This window comes from Chlorocebus sabaeus, chromosome X (genome assembly GCF_047675955.1).
Source record: "Chlorocebus sabaeus isolate Y175 chromosome X, mChlSab1.0.hap1, whole genome shotgun sequence".
Classification (NCBI taxonomy): Eukaryota; Metazoa; Chordata; class Mammalia; order Primates; family Cercopithecidae; genus Chlorocebus; species Chlorocebus sabaeus.
In genome coordinates this window covers 143,790,507-143,811,797 of record NC_132933.1, presented here as the reverse complement: position 1 = coordinate 143,811,797, position 21,291 = coordinate 143,790,507, and the positions used below count along the sequence as shown (strand labels likewise).

The 21,291-nt window shown below is 40.3% G+C and overlaps 1 pseudogene; it reads left to right on the top strand.

Moving 5' to 3' along the window:
- The first annotated feature begins 17,518 nt into the window (after positions 1-17,518).
- Positions 17,519-17,743, top strand: LOC119619953 (protein BRICK1 pseudogene; annotated as a pseudogene).
- The last annotated feature ends 3,548 nt before the right edge of the window (positions 17,744-21,291 follow it).

Genomic DNA, 21,291 nt, shown 5'->3' with positions numbered 1-21,291 from the left:
ATCGCTAGAAACCAGTATCTACACCTGGAAGGGGAAAAAAAAAATGTTTTCACCAAAGTGCTAGGTCACCTCCATGAAGGAAAACACGAAATACAGGGCTGTGAATTTTCCCCAACTCATCTCTAGGAGGATAAATGAATATCAAAGAAGTGTGCCGAAAGATGATCAATGAGGAGCTAACAACTCTGCTCCCAGGGAGTTATCACAGTGAATTTGGTGTATGGAAAACCAAAGCTCTTCCATGCTCATTCCAATTTCAGTTTTAAGGGAATTTTGACTTTGTTGCTGTGATATGTAAGCCTCCCCTTAACTCCACTGGCAAATGCTTTGATATAGAAAATAAGTAGCAGGCAATGAGTTTCACACGCTTACCTTGAACTTTAATGAGCGGCGATTTCCCCTCTGGTTTCTGAAATTAGGCGTGTCACATGCTTTAACACAATCAGCTTGTCCTAACACCATGGCAATAACTCCATGTGCCTGCGGATATGAAAGAGATTGCATTATCGGTCTAGCATTCATCATCAACAAAACACCAAGCAAATGTATGGTCAGCATTTTAAAGTGTGAAAATATGTACAACTATTATGTATCAATAAAGTATACTTTAAAGAAAGAAAAATAAAGTTACGTGTCCTGGCAATGAGAATACCATCATGCCTAGGAGTTACTAAGTACCAAAATGATAACTGATAATGGTGTTTAAATACTCTGTTAAACACTATTCTCTAATTTTCAAAAACATTGAGGCCAATCTTAAAGCCCACTTATTTCACCAGCCAATCTAGTTATATTGAGTGTAGTAGGAAGTATATAATTCTTGGCAAAAGAAAAAAAGACTGATTAAAATCTCAGATAATCAGACAAAATAACTTGGCTTCTAAGTGTTGTTAGTCACTTCCTGACAATCCAACATTTCCGAGTAGGATTCAAGTTTTCACAGGAAATGTAAACTCAGCATTTCTACCATTTTCATCGTGTAAATACAGAAGCAATAAAGGAGAAGAAGAAAAAAGTTTTTCTTTAATTCATTTTAGTAAAACAAGAAGAAAGTTAAAACCCCAGACCTCAGTGTCAAAACCACTACAAATGTCAGTGGAGACTGATCAGGGTGCGTTGCAGAGGAGACAGAGGTAAACAAACACCACGGGGATACCACAGCAGTTGGAGATTTGCCAAAGAGCAGCAGAAACACGCTTCCCAAATACAAGGGGCGCAGCCAGAGGCACACAACTTTAATCATGTATTTGCAAGACTAGAAGTCAGGGTGAACCAGCTTCAGCAGAAGCCTCCTGCACCCAATTAGGTTCCAGAAGCAGAAAAGGTGAATTAAATGAATTATATTTGCAGGCATTATTCTGTCTTTAGGGTATCGAGAAAAGGAGAAATTTAAGTTGTTAGCAAAGAAATTTGAAAAACTAGCCTTTGTTGGCTGAGAAACAAAAGCTAAAGAAACTTATACATGGCTGGGAACGGTAGCTCACGCCTGTAATTCCAGCACTTTGGGAGGCCAAGGCTGGCGGATCACCTGAGGTCGGGAGTTTGAGACCAACCTGACCAACATAGGAAACCCCTTCTCTACTAAAAATACAAAAACCAGCCAGGTGTGGTGGCAGGTGCCTGTAGTCCCAGCTACTCAGGAGGGCGAGGCAGGAGAATGGCTTCAACCCGGGAGGTGGAGGGTGCAGTAAGTCTAGACTGCGCCATTGCACTCCAGCCTGGGTGACAGAGCAAGACGCCATCTCAAAAAAAATAAAATTAAATTTAAAAAAAGATATTCCAAGGACCAGTAAGCACATGAAAATTGTTCCGCCTCATTAGTCATCAGGAAAATGCAAAATAAAACCACAGTGTGATACCACCGTACACCCACCAGATGACAAAAATTGAAGACTGACAATACCAAATGACGTTGAGGAATTGGGGCAACTCAAATCTCATGCATGCATGTTGGCAGGAGTGTAAAATGGTACAACCAGTTTGGAAAAAAGTCCAAGTTTCTTCAAAAGCTAAAAACCCACCCCATGACCCATTGTATCAGGATGTTCTTGCATTGCTATGAAGAAACACCTGCAACTGGTAATTTATGAGAAAAGAGGTTCAGTTGGCACACAGTTCTGCAGGCTGTACAGGAAGCATAGCTCCAGCGTCTGCTTCTGGGGAAGCCTCAGAGGGCTTTGACTTATAGTGGAAGGTAAAGCAGGAGCATGCACAACACATGACCACAGCAAGGAGAGGGGAGTGGGGGCGGAGCAGGTACCACACACTTATAACCAACCAGATCCAGCAATAACTCACTATCATGAAGACAGCACCAAGATATGGAGGATCTGCCCCCATGATCCAAACACCTCCCACCAGGCCCCACCTCCAGCATCAAGGATTACAAATCAATATGAGGTCTGGGCGGGGACACATATCCAAACTATATCACCCAGCAGTTCCACTCATAGGTATTTGCCCCATCCCATGCCAAGGAAAAGGGAAAACAAAACGTATGGGACCACAAAAAAGAGCGGTGCAAGAATGTTCATAACAGCTTTGTTCAGAAGCACCAAAACCTGCAAACAACCCAGGTGTTGGTTAATAGGAACACAGAGAAACCAAACATAGGATAGTCATGTAATGGAATAGCACTCACCAGTGAAAAGCAACAACATGGAGAAGTCTCCAAAAACATTACGCTTAGTGAATGAAAGAAGGCATCCACAGAAAGAGTGCATACCACACAAAGTTCTAGAGTAAATAACTCATCTATGGTGGTAAAAGGTCAGAGCAGTGGTAGGCTCTGAGGGAATGGGCATAAGGATTAACTGGCAAGAGGCATGAGGAAAACTTCTAGGGTGATGGTAATGTTCTGTATTTTAATAAGCATTACACAAATGTATGCTTTTGTCCAAACCCAGTGAATGTGCACTTAAGATTTGTGCATTTCACTGCATGTAAATTTAAGGTGAAAATAAAAAATACTACAAATATTAAACTCTAGTTCGTGATGTGCATGCTGAAGTATTTAGTGGGATGTACACTGGTATCTCCAATTTACTTTGAAACGCGTCCGAAACTAAGATGGATTTGTGTATACAGGGCCGAATAGATGGATTGATACATGTTAAAGGAAGGTTAGTAAAATGTTAATGGTAGAATCTAGGTGGTGTGTAATGGGTGTTCACTGTAAAATTCTTTCAACATTTCCATACGCTTAAAAATCTGTATAATAAAATGTTGGAAAAAGTCTGAAGAAACTAAAACAGTAATGAAGGAAGACTAGCCCTGTATATAGCATGCCGAAACATAGATAAAACCTTAATATTTAACTTAAGTAGAAAGAAAGATCAATGGAACATAGTAGAAAATTCAGAAATAGAACCCCCAATATGGAAATGTAGTATATGTTATATGTGGCAACTCAGGTCAGAAAATAAATGGATTATTTAATAATTTTGAGAGAAATGAGCTGCCTTCTGGAAGAATATATTTGGTTCTATGCCTCACATCTTATGCCAGGATAACTTCCCAATTGATCAAATATTTACATATATGTAAATATGTAGAATTCAGTGATAAATAAAAGAAACCATGGGATAATTCTTCTGTTAATACTAAGGGGGGAAAGTACTTTCAACTATGAGCCAAATGCCAGACATGATAACAGACTGATGAATTCAACCACAAAAACGTCAGAACTCTTCAAGCAAAACCACAATAAGCAAACTAAAAAGACAGATGGCAAACTGGGGGAAGATTGTGAGATCTCATAAAGTTAATTTCTCTAATAAATAAGTAGCTTATAACTACAATGAAAAAAAAGATGGAAAACAATACGAACAAATAATTCAACAGAAGACAAATTGTTTTTAGTCCCATACAAATATCCTCAACTACAAACAAAAATGGAAAAAATGGATTGCCATGTAGTTTCAACTTGCATTTTTATTGGAAGTTAAAAAAAAAAGCTGCAATGTATAATTCACTTTAAAAAGGAAAGAAAAACACACACACATACACACACACAGACACACACACACACATACATAACAACACATAAAAATGTGCTCATAGATATTTTTAAAAGCTCCAGAACATGCATTGCTTGTTCAGGGTGACAGGGAGGTTTTTTAACAGCTTATCCTTTTATACTTTTTAAATTTTGAACCATGTAAATGCAATACCTAATTTTAAAAATTAGATTTAAGAAAGTGAGAATAATTATGTTGCAAACAAAGGCAGTAGCGTGAGAGGCAGCCCAAGCTCCAGCCCAACTCTGCTACTAATTAACTGGGTGAACTTGGGCCAGTCTCTTGGAATCATTGACTATTCTGGCTGCAAAGAATCTCAGAAATATTCTCATTCCACACATGTTTTATGGAATAGGAAACAGAAGCACAGAATAAATTAAGTGACTTAGCCAATGTCACATGCAGTCAGTTTACTGCAGAGCCAACAAAAGCTGTTGATGTGTCAATTTCTTCTTAGATAAGACAGGAGTACGGGAGTACTGCCATTAAGAAAAGGCAAGCTGCAGAGATGGGGAGAAAATATTTGCAAATCACATAACTGACAAAGGACTTACATCCAGAATGTATGTTTTTAACTCTCAAAACTCAACAATAGGAACAAAAATAAAAACCTAAAACTGCTTAAGATCATTAGCCATCAGGGATATTCAGATTCCTAAAAACCACAGTGAGATACTACTGTGCATTTATTAGAATGGCTAAAACTTTAATTTAAAAAGCCTGACAATACCAGATTGGAAAGGATATGGAGTAACTAGAACTCTCATGCATTGCTGGTATACAAAATGCAAAATGGTGCAACCACTTTAGAAAACAGTTTGGCAATTTCTCATAAAGTTAAACATATACTTAGCCAATACCACATAACCCAGCAATACCACTCCTAGGTACTTATCCAACAGAAATAGAAAATTGCGTTTACACAAAAACTTGTACATGTTTACAGCAGTTTTATTTTTAGTCTCCAAAAGCTAGAAACAATCCAAATGTTAATCAACTGTAGTACATCCATGCAATAGACTATTACGCATCCATACAATGGAATATTATGCAGTCATAAAAAAGGAACAAATGTTTGATACATGCATCAAACTGAGTGGATCTCAAAGGCACAATGCTGAGTGAAAGCAATCAACTTCAAAAACCTCCATAGTGCATGATTCCATGTACATGACGTTCTGGGAAAAGGCAGAATTGAAGGAATGGAAAACAGATCAGAGGTTGCTAAGGACTGGGCAGGGAGAGAGGCTGACTAAAAAGGGGGAGCATGAGGAAATTTTAGAAGATACTGGAACTGCTCTGTGTCATCACTGTAGTGTTGGATACATGAATCTATGCATTTTTAAAACCCACAGAATTGTATACCACCAAATGCAGATTTCACAGCATGCAAATTTAAAAATAAATTTTTTCCAGCTTTCTTGAGGTATAATTGACAAATAAAAAGTGTATATATTTAAGGTGTACAATGTGGTGTTTTCATATACATTGTGAAACATTAGCTACCACAAAACTGATTAACATATCCATCACTTTGAAGAGTGAAGTCATCAATCAAAGATCTCTGTGATCCTTTCCAGTTCTAGAAACATAAAGATTCTTTCACTTTCTGTGGCCGGGCACAGTGACTCACATCTGTAATCCCAGCACTTTGGGAGGCCGAGGTGGGTGGATCACCTGAGGTCGGGAGTTCGAGACCAGCCTGACCAACATGAAGAAACACTGTCTCTACTAAAAATACCAAAAAAAAATTAGCTGGGCATAGTGGCGCATGCCTGTAATCCCAGCTACTTGGGAGGTTGAGGCAGAAAAATTGCTTGAACCCAGGAAGTTGAGGTTGTGGTGAGCCAAGATCAGGCCATTGCCCTCCAGCCTGGAAAACAAGAGCAAAACTCTGTCTCAAAAATAAAAGATTCTTCCAGTTTTTAAAAAACAAATAGCAATTAATTCCCAAGGACTAGAACAGGTTTGTATTACATGTGACACAAAAAATCTTATAATTTTTCTTTAGGAAAGATAAATCTGAATAACTATGAAATTCATAATACAATGACTATGCAGAGAGACAGAAAACCCTGAAAGGAGTATAAAAATAATGTCTTGGAATTTCATCTCCTTGATAATTCAGCTAGGTTTCAGACATTCTAATTTTTCTCTCATTTGGAAGTGCTAAGTTAATAGAAAAATAGACCAGTCTATTTTTCCGTATTTCTCACTGTTTAAGTTTTGCTGATCACATTTTAAACTTCCTTTTTATTTAAAGATGAAATCATTGATAAACATCATCTCTTATGTATCCTTTTTCTCCCTCAAAGCTTGTTCTTGTGACATCTGGACTGTCTAGAAAGACATGATCCTTCAAATTATTCCTTGTTTAGTTACAATCTCTTTTGTTCCAAAAACTTCAATTAAAATATCTCTCATGTAGTATTTTTTACCATTTTGGGGTGATGTACTCCTTTGAGAATATGATGTAAGCTGTAACTCTATTTGAAAAGTTTTGAACAAAAACAAGACCATAAATACTGTCTTAGTCCATCTGTGCTTCCATAACAGCATACTTGAGGCTAGGTAATTTATAAATAATACAAGTTTATTTATTATGGTTCTGGAGGCTGGGAAGTCCAAGATCAAGGCACCAATAGGTTCACCATCTGGTGAGGGCTGCTCTCTGCTTCCAAGATGGTGCCTTGTTGCTGTACCCTTTGGAGGGGAGGTTCACTGTGTCCTTATATGCCAGAAAGGATGTAAGAGCAAGAGAGTGCTTCTTCAACCTTGAGCCCTTTAAAAGGGTGCTAATCCCATCCATGAGGGTGAAGCCCTTGTGACTTGCTTCCCAAAAGCCACGCCTCTTAATACCTTTGCATTGAGGATTACGTTTCAACTTAAATTTTAAAGGGGATACCTTTATTCAAACTATAGCAATACCCCTACATACGCAATTCTGGTGGCAATGTCAGAGGTTCAAAGGCTTTCTGAGTCCTGTGAATTTCAGGATTCCAGGCACATAGAACACAAGCTCCTGAGGGAAACCCTTGGTTCAAACCCTTGCACTGCTATTTAACAGCTGTATGACCTTGGGCATGTATTTATCCTTTCTCTGCCTTTGTTTGCTCATCCACAAAGTGCAAATAATAGTACTGCTAGGGGCTGGATGTAGTGGCTCACACCTGTAATCCCAGCACTTTGGGAGGCTGAGGTGGGAGGATCCCTGAGATCAGGAGTTTCAGATCAGCCTGGGCAACATAGCCAGACACCATGTTTACAAAAACATTTTAAAAAATTAGCTGACTGTGGTGGCACATGCCTGTAGTCACAGCTACTTGGGAGACTGAGGCAGGAGGATAGCTTGAGCCCAGGAGTTTGAGGCTGCAGTTAGCCATGATCACACCTCTACACTCCAGCCTGGGTGATAGAGCAAGACCCTGACTCTTAAAAAAAAGTGCTACTAGGATTTAATCATGCCTTGTCACTGGAAAACTTCAATAAATATCACCTAGAGGGTGAAAGAAAAATTGACTGATGCCATTTTCCAAGGCTTCTAAGTCAGCCTCCTTAGAAATTTGGATTCTATAGAGTATTGTCAAAGTGTCATCTGCAATCCACTGAAGTCAACTGAAGTGCTTCCTGTTGGGAGATCCAGAAATGCAATGTTATCAAAGAAAATTATGTGCAATTCCATAGACTTTCATTTTCTAATGTATGACTGAGGGCTACAACTGGTAATTGACTGAGTTATTAAGAGTTACCAAACGAAAATTAGCACATTACTTGATTTTATGCAAGACTCTAATTAGTTTTCTACTCAGATTCTGCTGCCAAAGAACCCATGGCAATATCACAAGATACTTGCATCTCATGCCTACAGATACTTGGCATCTTCTAGACTGGAGGAAGGATGTTATCACAGCATCATCAGCATTGTCTTGACTGAGGGATGGTTTTTATTGTTGCTACTCTTAACTTTGATGATTTATATTTTACAATTGGTTTCATCGTTATCAATTTTGTTTACTAAGAGTCATTCAATGGACCTGAGGATAACAACAATAGTATCAATCATATTTTGGCCTATAATTTTCCAGTGATTTGGTTTTAAGTTGTATATGTATAACATGGTTCCAATGGGAATCATTCAAATTCTGATGGCTATAGTAGACATGCACATGATCTCCCAAAATATTATCATATTCTCACCATTGGCACCCAGTGTTTGGTTTTTAGGGGGAAGGGGTGGGGTTGCTGGTTGGTTTGCTCACTATTAGAAAGTAATAGTTGGCAGTAGAGATGAGAGAATGAATACAGTCTTTTTTTTCCATCAAAGTAGACCATAGTAAAACATGCATGCACACACACACACACAACTAAGAATCACTAGGTAGCTAAATTTGAAATTAGATATCAATACTTTTCACTTGCCAGACCCTGAAGAAGTGAGTAAACTTCTCTGAATTTAACTAAGAAATCCAGATATCTACCTGGCTTCCTATAGAAACAAACTTTTTCGTAAAGAGTAATTTGGTAAACACACTGGGCTTTGGGAGCCCCAGGGTCTCTGTCACAACCACTCGACTCTGCTGAAGTCTTGTGAAAGCAGACATGGACAGTACAAAGCAACTAGCATGACTATGTCCCAATAAAGTTTTATTTACAGAAACAGGTGACAGTCCACTGGCTGTAGTTTTCTGAACTCTGCCATACACCATTGTGAAAATAACATGGCAAAATTCTGGTGATGATATTATTGCTATCATCTTTATCATCACCATCATCAATGCCCTTCACTGTTTAGAAAGCACTCCCATTTGACCCTCCCAATCACAGAGGCAGGAGCAAACACTACTCAGGACGTTTTATAACTAAGGAAAGCAAGTTCACAAGAAGCTAAGGCTTCAGCCATGGGGTGGGTGGATGTACTGAGAGCAGCCTTCAGCTCCCCTGACCATTAGACGTCTCCTCTCTGTCACTCAGAGACCTTGGGAAGCCTCGCCCATTGTACATTTATTTGTAAGGCATAGTTTTCATGTCACTACACTGTCCTCACTACTTACAGAGAGAAGGTAAACCTTCTCATTACTGAAGTATAAAAAATGCTATGGGAAAAATAGAAAAACTTTTATTTATATTATTATAAGCTTTTAAAAATGATTTTGCCTGAATAGGCTATATTCCTCTTTTCTGTCTGATTATTACCATTTTTATTTCCCAGTTGTAAAAATATATGTTTGCCATTTGTTTGAAGAACAATGCAGCTCTCTCCAATCCATCACATAACTCTGATCTTAGCAATTCTCACAGCTCATCAGGAAAATGATTGCCTGATTAAACAGGCGTGACTAAGCCACGGCATCCTCAGAATGTGCATGGAGCCCTTGGCCCTGAATGCATCTTACTCCAGCAACGCCAAGCATCGCCTGATGCACAGTGCAAAGAGCAAGACCAAAGGGGAGTTTTCAAAAGAAGAAAATCATGTATTTTATGACCAGCAGCATTTGTAAAAGCTATTTTCCAAGTAATTATATGAATTGATTTTGGGAAGGCAATATGATTCTTTCAGCCTGATGATTCAACAAAATGAAAACCTTCAGAGGGAGAAAAAAATGATCAGGTAATCTTTCTCCTGACCACGATTCATCCTGTGTTATCTCAGGGCTCCACTGAAGTGCTTGTTGTGCACAAAATGCCCTCTAATAATTTCTTCTTATTGTGAAATTAGCAAAGCAGCAGTCGACAGCTGAGTCTTATAACCTAGAGTTCAATACTGAGAAGTGGGGTTGAGTTGAATCCTATCTCTGCTACAGAGAAAACATCCATACTCCACTCATTGTGACTTCAGATGCAAACTACTTATGTTTTAAGACTCAGTTTCTCCATCTGTTAAATGGGACAAAATAGAAACTGCCTTATGTGGTTAACGTATAGATATGCAGTTGACCCTGAGAGAGGAGAGGGGCTGGAGAGTGAGTTAATAATCAATCATGCTTACATGACGAAGCCTCCTTACAAACTCCTGAACTAAAGGGTTGGGAGAGCTTCTGGGCTACTGAAGTCATGGAATAGCTGGGAGAGCGGCACTCCTGGAGAGAGCACGAAGCTCCACACCCTTTCCCCACACCTCGCCCTGCGTGTCTCTTCCATCTGACTGTTGATCTGTATCCTTTGTAATATCCTTTTTTATAAACCAGTAAACATAAATAAATGTTTCCCTGAGTGTTATAAGCCATTATACCAAATTATCAAACATGATGAGGTGATTGGAGGAACCTCTAATTTATAGCCAGTGGGTCAGAAGCACAGGTGACAACCTGGGGCTTATAATTGTCATCTGATGTTGGGGAAAGTCTTGTGGAACTCAGCCCTTAACCTGTGGGGTCTGTGCCAACTATGGGCAGTTAGTGTCATAATAGAGTAATAGAACACCCCACTGGTGTCCACCAAGAATTGGAGAATTGGTTGCTGCAGGGAAAAAACCCACACATTGGTATCAGAAGTTGCATGAGTGTCAAGAAAACAGTATTCTTCTTTTACTGTCAATTATCTGAACTGTCCATCCACTTTCTCTTTGAACTCCTGCAATCTGATATCATCAAAGAATTGTCTTGATACTCATTTTGTTCAGAACCACTCATATTTTTTGTCACTGACCAACTTACCTTGCTATCTTACTGGTTTTGAACTCTGAGCATTTCTTGTCAGCTGAGTCCTGCTGCTATGTCTGAATGTGCCCCCCAAAATTCATAGGCTGGAAACTTAATCCCCAATGCAACAGTGTCAGGGAGGGGGAGCTTTTGGCAGGTGTTTAGGTCATAGGGGCTCCACCCTCATGATTGGATTAATGCTGCTATGAAAAGGGCTTTGGCTAAAGCAATTGTGACAAAAACAAAAATTAACAAATGGGACCTAATTAAACTAAAGAGCCTCTACACAGCAAAAGAAACGATCAACAAAGTAAATAGACAATCTACAGAATGGGAGAAAATATTTGCAAACTATGCATCTGGCAAAAGTCTAATATCCAGAATCTTTAAAGAACCTAAACATATTAACAAGCAAAAAACAAACAACCCCATCAAAAAATGGACAAAGGACATGAACACTTTTAAAAAGAAGATATACATGCGGGCAGGCAATAAGCATATTAAAAAAATGCTCAACATCACTAATCATTAGATAAATGCAAATCAAAACCACAATGAGATAGCATCTCACACCAGTAAGAATGGCTACTATTAAAAAGTCAAAAAAATAATAGATGCTGGCCAGGTGCGGTGGCTCAAGCCTGTAATCCCAGCACTTTGGGAGGCCAAGGCAGGTAGATCACTTGAGGTAAGGAGTTCAAGACCAGCCTGGCCAACATTGTGAAACCCCGTCTCTACTAAAAATGCAAACATTAGCTGGGCGTGGTGGCGGGAGCCTGTAATCCCAGCTACTTCGGAAGCTGAGGCAGGAGAATTGCTTAAATCCGGGAGGTAGAGGTTGCAGTGAGCTGAGATCATGCCACTGCATTTCAGCCTGGGTGACAGAGCAAGACCTCGTCTCAAAAAATAAATAAATAAAAAATAAGGGATGCTGGCGAGGTTACAGAGAAAAGAGAGTGCTTACATACTGTTGGTGTTAAATTACTTCAGCCATTGTGAAAAGTGGCGTGGCAATTTCTCAAAGAACTTAACACAGAATTACCATTTGACCCAGGAATCCCATTATTGGGTATATTTCCAAAGGAATACAAATCATTCTACCATAAAGACACATGCATGTGTATGTTCATTGCAGCACTATTCACAATAGCAAAGACATGGAATTAACCTAAATGCCCATCAACAGTAGACTGGATAAAGAAAATATACACCATGGAATACCATAAAACCATAAAAAAGAATGAGATCATGTCCTTTGCAGCAACATGGTTGGAGCTGGAGGCCATTATTCTAAGTGAACTAACACAGGAACAGAAAACCAAATACTGCATGTTCTCACTTATAAGTGGAAGCTAAATGATTAGAACACATGGGCATGAAGAAGGGAACAATAGGCACCAGGGACTGGGTGTGGTGGCTCACACCTGTAATCCCAGCACTTTGGGAGGCTGAGATGGGCAGATCATCTGAGATCAGGAGTTCAAGACTAGCTTGGCCAACACGGCAAAATCCCATCTCTAATAAAAATACAAAAATCAGCTGGGTGTGGTGGCGCATGCCTGTAGTTCCAGCTACTTGGGGGGCTGAGGCACGAGAATCACTTGAATCCAGGAGGCATAGTTGCCGTGAGCCAAGATTGCTCCACTGCACTCCAGCCTGGGTAACAGAGCAAGACCCTGTCTAAAAAAAATAAATAAATAAACACCAGGGCCTACTTGAGGGTGGAAGATGAGAGGAGAGAGAGGATTGAAAAACTACCTATCAGGTACTATTATCTAGGCAATGAAGTAATTTTGTACACCAACCCCCCATGACACGCAATTTACGTGTATAACAAACTTGCACGTGTACCCCTGAACCTAAACTAAAAGTAAAAATAAGAAATCACACCTGAAAAAGGGGGCTGCTTTGGGGAGTGGGTTCACTCTTCCACTCTCTGCCATATGAAGACAGACTTCCTCTTTACTTTTCCACCTTCCATTGTGTGATGACACACTAAGAAGGCCCACACAAGATGCCAGCACCTTGATCTTGGACTTCCCAGCCTCCAGAACTGTAAAAAATAAATTTTTGCTCTTTATAAACTACTCAGCCTGTGGTATCCTGTTATAGGAGCACCAAATAGACTAAAACACCTGCCTTAAAAAGTATTTGTTATTTATTTATTCATCCTCCTCAGGTTTTTTAATAAGGAATTTTTTGATATCTAGTGCATTATATTGCCAAAACTAAAATCAAAATCAAGTTAAATAAGATATTAAAATGTCTCTACTAATGACCCATCTGCTTTCTGATCTTACTTCTATTTCTCCAAATGTTTCCCCAAAACCAGAAAGTCTCCTAAGTGGTCCCATGGTCACTCAGGATCACTTTTATTCTCAGAATCCAAATTTCTTCCCTGCCTAGAATTTCTACTTTCTTTCCTTCCACCTAGCCCAGGGTTTTGCATCCTCAGCGCTACTGACATTTTTGTTTTTGTTTTTGTTTTTGTTTTGAGACAGAGTCTTGCTTTGTCACCCAGGCTGGAGTGCAGTGGTGTGGTCTCCGCTCACTGCAAGCTCCCCCTCCCAGGTTCACGCTGTTCTCCTGCCTCAGCCTTCTGAGTAGCTGAGACTACAGGCGCCCGCCACCACACCTGGCCATTTTTGTGTGTTTTTGGTAGATATGGGGTTTCACCTTGTTAGTCAGGATAGTCTTGACCTCCTGACCTCATGATTTGCCCTCCTCGGCCTCCCAAAGTGCTGGGATTACTGGCGTGAGCCACCGCGCCCAGCCCCGCTACTGACATTTTTGCAGGAGAATTCTTTGTTGAGTGAGAGGAAGCTGTCCTGTGTATTGCAGGATGTTGAGCAGTGTCCCTGGCCTCTACCCACTGGATTCCAGCAGCACCCTTCCTAGTTGTGGCAAACATAAATATCTCCAGGCGCTGCCAAGTAGCCCCTGGAGGGTAAAATGGCCCTTGGCTGAGAGTCATAGTATTCATGTGCAATATTATCAATAATATAATAGTCATTAACATTAATAATAATTAATGTGCAATATATTCTAACCTAAGAGGTCAAAAGGTACAATTTAGCACTATAGCACTGCATATATTACTGTCCTATTATTCCATGTTTTTCCAAATTCACTTGACAATCACTTTGTTTCTTAACTCACCTAGCATAGCATGAGGCACAGAGCAGGGACTCAATAATATTTATGTGCTGCGACCAAAGGGAAAATGTCAATTCCAGGCTTTTAGAAAATTTGGTCAAAAGACTCAGTGTGTACACTGGCAGAGACAACTCAGTCAGTGGGCACAGGAATGTGAGAACATTCAGATTAGTTGTATGATTAAAACTAAATCTGCTGGTGACTCACGCCTGTAATCCCAACACTTTGGGAGGCTGAGGTGGGCTGATCACCTGAGGCCAGGAGTTCAAAACAAGCCTGGCCAACATGACAAAACCTCATTTCTACTAAAATTACAAAAATTAGCTGGACATGTTGACACACACCTGTAATCCCAGCTACTCAGGAGGCTGAGATAGGAGAATCGCTTGAACCTGGGAGGCGGAGGTTGCAGTGAGCTGAGATCGCTCCATTGCACTCCAGCCTGGGTAACAGCGAGACTCCATCTCAAAAAAAAACAAACCTAAATCTGCTAAGTGATCATATCCTATAGTGAGCTTTAAACCACCAATTTTAATAATTTAATGATTCTAAAATTGCAGATTAATAAATTATATTCGATCCACTTGAGAAACTGATTTGCTGGCTTTTAGACTTTAATCAAATTTTAAATAGCATTCCAAAGTGTTAGAAATATTTCTTCTCTTTTTTGCAAAGAAGACAAATTGGCTGATTAAATTCAGTGGCTTTAGGTCACCCAGGAGCAATTAATCAACAGATATTTGAATAAACGTCATTAAATGACAACACATAAAATGTGATTAAGACATAATGATTATCGGTAATCATAAGAGTGAATAAATGGTTTTAAAATGTCAGTTTATGACATTCAGTTATATTGTAAGAACAATTCTTTGATGCATTTTCTGCTTGTATCTATATTTATACTGGCAATATAAATTTGACATTAGATAATGCCTGAAATATCTTAATATTTAAACAGACAATTATGATTATCAATGTTTTCATTTAAACTAATTCACACTTTTTGAAACATTGCTGAATATGTGATTATACTTCTCTTTTAACTTTTGTTTATAAAATAGAGGGCATTATTCCTTAGCATTAGATTTGAAGTACTTTTGTTAGTCTCAAATATTTCCAGTAGTTCTCATCATTTTAAAAAGTTACTTTCTCAGTACTGATCTCGCAAATGTTAGCAGGCTTTTGAGGCATTTGAGTTGCAAGGACTTACATCTTAGTATAAATCCATCATGGCTAAATTCTTCATTCTTCCTCAAGTGTCCACACAATATCCAACATCCTGATGTAAAGTGAAAACGTTAATCATCACTCAATCAGTTCCATGTATCTACATGTTTGGCGCCACAGACAAAACATGATTGCCAAAAGTTTTCCTTCTCCCTTTGCCCCAATGCTCCAGTGTCACACTGACACAGCAAAGGAAAAAGATGGTATTATGGGAGAGGAGAAAAATGAAGCTAATCTTATTTGTTGAGACATCTTGCAGTTATGTGAGCACCAAAGAAAAGGAGACATCCAAAATCATGCACAATTCTATCACCAAAGGAAGAATTCAAGGTGGTATTTCCTTCTTAGTGTCCCACGACTGACTTACTCACACACCTCTTTTATCCCAGGCCACCACCATGCTCTGATAAATTGTCTGCATTGGGTTGTGGCTTTTCTCTTGTGAGCCTGTTTTTCTATGACCGTGTTTGAAATGAGCTCTAGAATCCCATCAGCAAGTCTAGTTTGGATGAGGTCTATCCTAGCTGTCCTTCCAAAAGTTGAAATTCATGAGCATCCCTAGATCTGTGTGCATCTGATTCGTATTTTAGGTTGGTGCAAAAGTAATTGTGGATTTTGTCATTACTTTTAATCGGGTTTAGAAATAATTTAAGATCCTTTAAACCCTTTGTTCTGGGACCAAGGTAGACTCAGGGTCTTACCAACAAAGTTGTTCTAAATTTCTGTTTTCTTAGGCAGCTGCTCAAAAAAATTAAGAAGGGTCAATCTCTTTGCCTGAGAGTCAACAGGACCTACGGTGGAAACAGCGAAGCAGGGTTAAATGGAAAGGGCACAGAGCCCCACCCTCACACACAGGTACCTGTTCTGACTCACCCAGTACTCAGTGCGCAGTTCACGGCAACATGAGTGCCTGCTAATAGCTGTAAAAATAAGAGAGAACATGGGTAAGCAGCTGATTGATATCTGTAGTTAGTTTGCATGCAGCAAAAGTAAGCTGGTAGAGGGAAAACAGCAAAAGTGGACATTCTCACAATTGGATTCAAAAGGATTTTGTTTTAATTTGCAATATGAGACATGAGTTCCTTTAAAGATGTTACATAGGTAAGTAGATAGCTAGATAAATTGATAGATTAGATAGATAGATAAATAAGCATATTGGATGGATGGATGGATGGATGGATGGATGGATGGATGGATGGATGAATGGATGGATACCGAGAGAGACCAACTTGCAACCTCTGAAAGAACCAAACCACTCTGGTCTTCCTAATGTTGTCTTCCTCACCTGAAATGCACTCCCTTCACTCTTCCTACCTGCTCAGAGCCTATTCATCACTTAAGTCTTGGACTGATGAGCAAAGAGGAAGAACGATAGTGCCAACTTAGAAATAAGATTAAGTTTCAGCACTTCTTTTAAATTACGTAATTTCACTAAATAAATTCCTGCTGCTCCTCTATGCCTGTTATATAAAATCCTGTCATTCTAAGCTATCTTTGACCTGGCTGGTTCCATCATATCTTCCCTTCCATGCCACCCTCTAACTAAGACAACCCTTCCAACCGGGGGTAGTGATCACCTTGCTGCAACATCCACCACTCTCACCTGCACATGGTTATCTCCAACAAAGGTATCACTGGATGGCTGCTAGGGTGGTTAAGAAAACACAGTTTTGAAGCCAGAATACCCTAATTTTGGACATTAGTTTCTTTGTTTACCAGCTCAGTGACTTCAGGCACATTATTTAATCTTTTGGGATCTCAGGTTCCTTAGATATAAAACATGAACCACAATAATAATTCCTACTTCATGGGGATGACGTGAGGCTTGAATTAGATTATTTATTTGAGCATCATACTTAGAAGTATCAACCACTGTGAAGGGTCTTAGATTTTAGCAAACAAGTTAGCTTACCACAGATTCAGGGATGCTGGCAGAAGACACAAAACTCCTGGGTCAGAGACAAATGACTCTACTACTCACAGCAATATCAGCAGCCAGAGTATCATCAGTTAAGATTATTCCTCAATCTCTAATTGACAAAAGGCAATGCAAAGGCCATGTGACCCCTGCACACACAGTGCATTACATTACAGGAGAGAGAAACTGAGTATATTATAATAGGCAGTACACCTGCCTGATCTTTGTCCTAGAGAGAGACATCATCTCTGTAATACTGCAGAGTAAGCAAACAAATCTGCTGCATGCTCTAGACAGAGACACTATCTCATCTTCCAAACTGTAATGGATATAAACACCAAGATAGTCTGGAATAAAATGGCATTTTGTGCCACATTTGTAGGACATGCTGAAACACAGAAAACCTTTGAAGAGTTATTAATATTTCCCAATAAGAAGTCAGTAGATCTCCACTCATTTTCCTTTCCTTGCTCTTGCCATTTCTCCTGCCTGGAGTTTTCTCCTTGTCCCCTTCACAGATCCAAATTCTTTCCTTCAGTCTTCCTCAGGCTTTGACCATGGCAGGACAAGAGGATCTGGTGAAGCAGGAGATTCAGTAGGACTGGGCGAACTGGGAGTACATTGAGATAATCACCAGCAGTATCAAGAAAATCACAGACTTTCTCAACTCGTTTGATATGTCTTGTTCAAGATTTGCAACACTAAGGGAGAAATTGACAGCCCTTGAACAGAGAATAGAGTACACTGAAGCATGGGTGACAAAAGGTGAGACGCTCACCTAGAACAGTGCCATGCTGCTGCTGGGAAGTTGCTTTACAGAACACAGGCCATGTGAGAAAGGCCCCAGCAGCCTTCAGCTCCTTCCTTTCTCCTTACAGAGCAACAGGGTTTATTCTTGTTTTTCTTTTTTCGAAAGTGTGACCTTTGGGTTCTTCCATGTACTTCTGAGGGTGTGATGTGGTATATGAGGAAAAGTCTAGAGGAACTCTTGGAAACAACATTAGGTATTTTACCTTTCCAGTAACATTTTATAGATCTACTTGTCAATGTATTTGAGACATTCACAGCCAAAAGCCTGGGATTCTTTGTGAAGGTCCTCCCCACCCCTATCCTTCTTTCTCTCTCAGACTTTCCTTAAAGTTCTCATTGCCTCTGCACTGCTTCTGTGAACAGTCTTTGTCTCTTCCCCACCTTTGGTGGGAAGTGGGAGGCAGTCCTGGCCAAGACACTCATGCCCTGGCAATGTGGCTACCAGAGAATGTTGTTGCTAACCTGCCAGTTTCCTGTTGATTTGGGGAGGTCAAGGCCAGGTTCCCACTTGGCTTGAAGGGACATTTTCAGACATTTCTTTCTGTCACTTGGGGTGTCTATGCCTCTCAAATTTCCCTAATAAACTCCTCAACTTTATCTGATTGCTGTGATTATGGTAGGGACAGGACCTAGAGATGGGTTCACTTATTCCACAGAAATGTAATGTATGGGATTATTATTCCAACAAAACTTTCAGATGTAGCTATTTGATTCAAAGCCTAGGTGGCTTACCAGCCCAAGACCCCATGTTTGTACTTTTAGCTGGTTAGTTCATCCTGGGAATTATTTGGTCATTCAGCACATTTATCAAGTACTTACCATGTAGGTGTGTTATACTCCAATAAAAAATACAGCATTGAATCAGAGAAAAAAGCCTTTGCTTCATTCAAGCACAAATCGAATGTCCCTTCCTTGAGGAGCCTTTTCCAAACACTCCAGTCATTATAAATCCCTTTGCAGAGTTCCTACTTCCATTTGTAGTCTATCTCATAAAAACAAGTCATTTTTTGACTTGTTCAATGCTTCTCCTACTTTTAAAAAACTTTAAATTGAGGGATGTATTATAAGGGGTTGTAGTAGATGCTAGTTGTGTCCCCTTAGCCCCATGAGTGACTAGCTCATTACCTGAGGGCTCTATCTAGGGACTCGAATGTGCACCTGCAGTCCTGAAGAGCTAGGGAATTAAGCTCCACCCCCCAGCAGCCCTCAACCAATGGCAGATGGAAGCTGATGTATCAGTGCCCCAGCTCCTTTGTTCCTTGGGTAGGTGCATGCTCTACCCTGGTTCCTAGAGTTCCTGTGGGGCATTAAGCTCCATTTATCCTCAGTGGAACCTGGCTTGATGACAGACACTTTGGTGGGTGCCCTCCCTTTCCTGTCTTGTTTTCCCCCTCCCCACCCAGTGTTTTCTGAGAAGACCAGCTCCCCAAAAATCTAGTTGCACTAAATCATACAGCTTTTACTCACAATTACTGTCACATCAATTACGAGCATGAAGTCCAATTCCATCATAAATATTTGAAAATCATCCTTATGTTCCCAAAGAATAAAATAATCATGATATTACAGTTGTATTATCACTGAAATAATGTTTGGAGCTAAATGAATCTATGTGTGAAGGCAACAAAAGTATCAGCAGCCAAGGAGATGCATTTGGCCCCAGAATGTGTCTGAAATGCTGCTTGGCATCTGAGAATGACTTAGAAGTGCCTTTCCAGCAGTCCAGCGTGGGATGGGATGTGACTAGAGGGGCTTTAAGAATACACAGAGGACACTCGAGTGCTACAGGGAAGGTGGCAAAGGTCAACTGCTTCTTTTTCAAGGACTTTACTTGCTCCCGCTCCATCCTAATATATACCCTGAGCTTTTGATGACATGACATTCTGATGGGGAACTGCCCCCAACCCTATCATTGTGGCATGATTTGTGGCTTTTTTCTTCCTGGTAGTCAAAAGTGGATAGCTGGCTTCTTGAGTCACGAGTTGTGCTGTCATCCATGCTTGTAGTAGGAGTAAGAGGGGCATGTTAACTGGTGTGTATAGATCCCCCCTGAGGTGTGAGAGGAGTCATGGTCCTAGGGGGATTTAGGATGGGGCCCCTTTCCTGAGGGGATCAGAGTAGCCCCAAAAGGAAACACAGCATCAAACATTTTAAAGCCACGATGACAAGGCAACAAAAACACCAGCCACCAGGATTCTGCGCAGGATCCTGTCATGCTTCCCCATCATGTCTGGATTGACACCAGGTTGCAAGGCTGTTTCTATCATCAAATACAGCATAGAATCTATTCACTGAACAGGTCATGGAAGATAGCCCATGGATTCTTTCCCCACCATTGCCCTGAAACTCACAGGAATGCATGCCACCTGGCCACTGCAACCTGTCAAGAACGGGTTAGAGGAGGGAGTCTTGGCAGAGAAGCCAGCTGTTTCACCCCGCTCTTACTAAATGCACTAAAGCCACTCTTGCTATAATTAGTCCCCAAAGAGAAACTAAAGTAATGGGAAAGTAGAAGCTTCCTTGCTAAGACCCTAGGGATCTCTACTGAACTCCAGTGTTACTGAACTCTAGAAAGGATACGACTCACCTTGCTCTTTCAAAGGCAATCCGTCTCTGACATATCATCTAGGAATTGTTTCTTTGGTGTCTCCTGTGTCCTTTACCCTGTTGCATCTACAAAATGCATGCACACACTTTATCCAAGAAAAGACAGTTTTGAGGGATTTTTTTTATCCTAGAAGTATTGACCTTTTTCAAGTTCACTTATAAAAATTAAGCAACCTAGTGTCAGATTATCTAGAAAGACATAGAAAGCAGAAGGAAAATAAATCAGTGGACCTAAAATACTATTACCATTACAGTAAGGAATGTGAAATTTTAAAATAGGTAAATTCAAACGTGACCCATAAACCAGGGTCCACAATGTACAAAACCAAAACCCTTCACGCTGTAGATACTGGTCCGGGACAGGCGCACTCAAAGAGATTTGGGAAGAGTGAAGATGCCTAGGACGTAGGAAAGCTACAAAGAAAGAGACCATTCTGGGGATGAAGCTAGCTGGAGAAAATGATCACTGCATTTAACAGAATGTGGGTGTACTCTGCAAATAGGTACTATATTAAGGAATTTCAAAGGTAAAGGGTAATTAAATATCAGCTTGAGTCTTATATCTGAGCTCATTCAAGAGGGCAAAAAGGTTCCACAATCTCAGAATGGGATTATCCTGAGTGAGAAACACATCCCCCTCTGAAGGAAAAATATTCCCTGCTGCCAGCACCACCCCCCGGTGGCAGAACTATCCGAGTTTGAGGTCTGGAAGTCCTCATCTCCAGCAGAGAGCCACTATACGATGGCCCTGCCCTGGCCCTCAGGCCTCCTAGGTGCGCGGGAGTGTGTGGAGGAGAGGATGATGGGGAGAGCCTGGTGGACCCCATGAAAACCACCCAAAGTCTCCTGGGTGCCAGGAAGAAAGCTTTCTCTCAACTCTGTCCTGCACATGGTGATGTTAACAGCTGCGATT